At 44.2% G+C, this 4,737-nt stretch overlaps 1 long non-coding RNA gene across 1 annotated transcript; it reads right to left on the bottom strand.

The window, feature by feature from the left end:
* Positions 1-871: 871 nt before the first annotated feature.
* LOC135976872 (uncharacterized) lies at positions 872-4,322 on the bottom strand. The gene is made up of 2 exons (XR_010594156.1): positions 4,288-4,322; positions 872-1,995 (listed from the first exon to the last, which is right to left on the bottom strand). It is a non-coding gene; the product is annotated as an uncharacterized LOC135976872 (long non-coding RNA).
* Positions 4,323-4,737: the final 415 nt, after the last annotated feature.

Here is a 4,737-nt window from a genome sequence, read left to right as displayed (position 1 = left end):
ACTTTGTAGCTAGAAGAAAGTATAACCAAGCCTCTCCAAGAAAGGAAAATGGTTACACAATAAAGTGAGTTCTGGAACATGTCTAAAGAGGGTAGAATTCTCCACTCCTGCATACTTCTATTGACCTCTTAAGGCAGTGGTTCTCAACCACAGGTACACATACCCCTGGGGGTACACAGAGGTCTTCCAGGGGGTACATGAACTTCATATTTGCCTAGTTTTACAACAGGCTACATTAAAAATCCCAAGCTAAGGCAGTACAAATTAAAATTTCATTCATTGACTTGTTTATACTGCTCTATATGCTCTACTCTGCAATGTAAGTACAATATTTATATTGAAATTGATTTATTTTATAATTATATGGTAAAAATGAGAAAGTCAGCAATTGTTCTGGAATACTGATCTGTGACACGTTTGTATTTTTATGTCTGATTTTGTAAGCCGGGCCGGCTCCAAGCACCAGCTTAACAAGCAGGTGCTTAGGGCAGCCAAGGGAGAGGGGCGGCACCTGCGGCAATTCGGGGGCGGCAGGTCCCTTACTCCCTCTAGGAGTGAAGGACCAGCCACTGACCTGCTGCAGCCAGGTGGTGCTTGGGGTGGCAGAAATGCTGGAGCCAGTCCTGTTTGTAAGGAAGTCCTCTTTAAGTGAAACTTCGGGGTACACGAGATGAATCAGTCTCCTGAAAGGGGGACAGTTGTCTAAGTCTGGAAAGGTTGAGAGCCACTGTCTTTAAGGGCTTGATTAGCATCTAACTTCAGAATCTGAGCAGGGCAGAGACCTGGCATTTGTCCTCTCCACAAACTTGACTTAAACAGAGTGGTATATAAACACAGAATGGAAGTGAAAGAAAAACCAGAAGCCCAATAATATGATGCAAGATAATTTTAATGAGAGTGAGAAGTACAGTAAACACTTGCAGAATCCAAAAAAAGTAACGTGTTTAGAATTTCAATAAGGGTTACAACCAATCACCGTCTCCAAGGTGATGCATTTTACACAAGATGTTCTTCTTTCTTTGTTGCAGCTGTACAGTTTGACCATCATATGCCCTTTTATACATTTTATACATCTTTTATGTTACCTGTTTTATCCCTACCAGCATCTCATAGCACAAAGCACGATAAATGAAGAAGAAAAAAAAAGGTGGGAAGCCATTAGGTCAGAAATCTAAGATAAAGAATAACATGAGAGACACAAGTCTGCTTGATTTTAAGAGGTGCTGAGCTCTCATAGCTCCGCCCGACTTCAGTAGGAGTTGTGGATGCCCGTCACTTCTAAATCCCATAAGCTCAGCCATGAATCTGTATCTTGTTTGCCATTTCCTTGTTGCTCTTTTTCTGTGGTTATTCCTGCTGGGTTTAACATGGGCCACATCTTCCATAGTGAGATGGGTTCCAGCCCCCGAAACCGCAGTAGCCCCCGGAACCGCCATAGCCCCCAGAACCGAGGTAGCCCCCGGAACCGCCATAGCCCCCAGAACCGAAGTAGCCCCCGGAACCGCCATAGCCCCCGGAACCGAAGGATGATGCCGAGGAACCGAAGGAGCTCCCAGCACCAAAGGAGCCCCCAGAACCGAGAGAGCCCCCGGAACCATATGGGCCTATAATTCCCCTTGGGAGTGAGGATCCCACGACGCTATCCTGCGGGCAAGTGGCAAGAGTTGGGCCTGGGAAATTCACGACAACCGGTGGTGCAAAGACGACTGCAGTCGAGTCACCGCATTCTGTGACACACGGCTCGTTCCAGACCCCAATATATGGTTGTGGGCATATTGATGGATACTGAGGTGGGCATGGCCGTGGAGGTGGAATGCATGGTGCATACGTTGGACACCGAGGAGGCTTTGGGGTGCATGGCACTTTCTGCGGCGGACACGGTTTTGGCTCTTTCTGCGGCAGACATGGGGTTTGGCCTTTCTGCGGTTTCTGTGGCAGCTTATTTTTGTAAAAGAACTCCTCATCGGAAAACATCTTTCTGCAATGGGGCTGAGCCTGAAATATAAAGTGGGGAGTAAACAACAGGCAAACTGCCAGTGGAATAAGAGGTACAACACTCAGCTGTTGTGCTAAGGGGTATCATGTGGGAACCTGCATAGATTGATATATAGTGAAGAAAATGATGACTTAATCCCTTGGTGTGTAAAGCCTTCATTGATGACCTTTCTAGAGCTCACGACTGATTCATCCTTGCACCACCTGCATCCATTCATTTTCATCCTCTCCCCACTCCCTGTTTCTTGAGCCTGGTCTCCCACAAGCACTAAGTCGTCTTTATTTCAAACACAAAGAATAATTATAATCCTACCTAGCCTTTACATAGTAAATGTTCACAGCTCTCAGCACCCATTGGCTGTCATAACATCCATGTGAATTAGGTAGTTATTACCCCTGTTTCATTAGCGGGGAAGTTGCAACAGAGAGGCCAAGTGACTGGCCTAAGGTCACATGTGGAATGAAGGGAAGAGCTAGGACTAGAATTCAGGCACACCCACCTGTTAAACTTATTGTTAATGTTTGAATTCCAGTCGCTTCTAGAAACGGCATCTGAGGGCTCATCGATACTGTGCTGCACTCTAACTGCCCCGTGTACAACTTGGAGGCACAAACAAAAAGGTACCTAATATGCATCGCTGTAGTCCTGTTTCAGAAAGGACTGTGTTAACAGGCTCTAGGTCCATTTCAGTTCATGCCAGTAGAGTTTGCACAGGGCAGAACACCTTCAAGCCGTCTATAATTCACATTGCTATGGTCTAGACTGTTGTACTGTGTAGAAAAGCTCTCCGAGCCATGCCCCAGTGTGCTGGGCATTGTAGAGAGATAGGCTACGTCTTTACTGGAGGGGGGGAGCTCGATTTAAGATACGCAAATTCAGCTATGCGAATAGCGTAGCTGAATTCGACGTATCCGAGTCGACTAACCCCGCTGTGAGGATCCTGGCAAATCGACCTCCGCGGCTCCCCCGTCGACGGCGCTTACTCCTACCTGCACTGGTGGAGTACAAACGTCGATTTGGGGATCGATTTCCACCCGCCGATTCAGGCGGGTAGTGAAGACGTAGCCATAGAGTAACAGATATTCCCTGCCCTGGAGTTCCTAAAAGTGAACTAGACAAGGGGAGGGAGGAAAGGTTGGCTAGCCCTGTGTTATGTATGGAGAGCTGATTCACAGGACAATGAAGGCTAGGAAAATCTGTAAAGTCCCTTTGTAATTCATCCTGTTTACAATTTATCTGGATTATAAACACCCAGTTCTACATATAACTTGGGAATTGTCATAGGAGATAACACCAGCTGTCCTTCTAGCCCCGTACCTTCTCTGTGAAAGTGTTCAGTATCAGATATTTCATAGGAAAGCAGTAATCCCTCAAGTGATCTACTAGGGAATAATCTACACATACAGGAAGTTTTTTTTCTGACATCCCTAAGGTAAAGCCTGGCTTTTGCTCTGAAGAAGGAGAATTTATTTCTCTTACTCCCAAATTATGGATTTGGAGTCTGCTGAGGAACCATCAGGAAAGCGGTAGATCAAGAAACAGAAAATATCATAATGCCACTGGGGGGGATGTGACAGAGATCTATAAAATCATGAATGGTGTGGAGAAAGCAAATAGGGAAGTATTATTTACCCATTCACATAACACATGTGAGTACATAAAAGGTTGTTAGAAAGAGGAGGGAGAAGAATTGTTCTTCTTAACCTCTGAGGATAGGACAAGAAGCAATGATCTTAAATTGCAGTAAGGAAGGTTTAGGTTGGACATTAGGAAAAACTTCCTAACTGTCAGGGTGGTTAAGCACTGGACTAAATTGCCTAGGAAGGTTGTGGCATCTCCACCATTGGGGATTTTTAAGAGCGGGCTAGATCCTCAGTTTTCAAAGATGGGTTTAGCTCCTTTGAAGAGAGTGGAGGATGTGGCCATATAGACATATACAAACACACATATAACATATACCTAGATATTATTTTTTCTTTCAATGATTAATACTCTGCAGTATTAAAGTACTTTGAGGATGAGGTTTGCAAAGTCGCTTAATGGATTTGCATTCCCAAATTAAAGTTAATAAGAATCAGGTGTCCCAAACACCTACATCTTTTAGAAATCCGCAGCCTTAACTTCTAAAGTGTCCACAAACCAGTCTGTACAGTTAAATAATTAAAATGTAAATATATCAATAAAAAGGAAGGAACACCCCCCCAGACACACACAAAAACACCCTGTTGAATGCAAAAATCACAAAGAATTTTTGCAGGATTCAATTCCAAGTCAGTAAGTATCAGACTTACCTGTTCACCAAGGAGATTGTCAAGAGAAGTGGTTGGAACTGCCTTGAGTGGCGAGCACTTTTATACTATTATGCAGACATCTTGGAGGAAGTAAGACATTCTTTGTGCCCTCTATTTACAAAACAAATTTTGTTGCGCAAGTACTTCCTCCAGCTGATTGCTCTGTTCTCTGTATGTGATTATCAGGACATGATCAGTCCTACATTGGGCGGCATGCCTGTTACACCCTACATTACAACCTACACGGTTTTTTGGTCTTAAAAATTGTACGTGCCAAACGAATTTCTGGTATCATTCCGTTGACCTCATTTAAGATAAAACAGGAATTAAGCTGGCTCCATTGATGTAGAGTTGGTTAGTTGGTGGGTTTGGTTTTTTTTTTCTTCTTTACTACATGAAGAGGGCTCAGAGATGGTTCAGTAGCACAATTTGCCATTATGCCCAGGATTC

The sequence above is a fragment of the Chrysemys picta genome, chromosome 20, assembly GCF_011386835.1.
Source record: "Chrysemys picta bellii isolate R12L10 chromosome 20, ASM1138683v2, whole genome shotgun sequence".
Taxonomy (NCBI): domain Eukaryota; kingdom Metazoa; phylum Chordata; order Testudines; family Emydidae; genus Chrysemys; species Chrysemys picta.
This window is presented reverse-complemented; position numbering and strand designations above follow the sequence as displayed.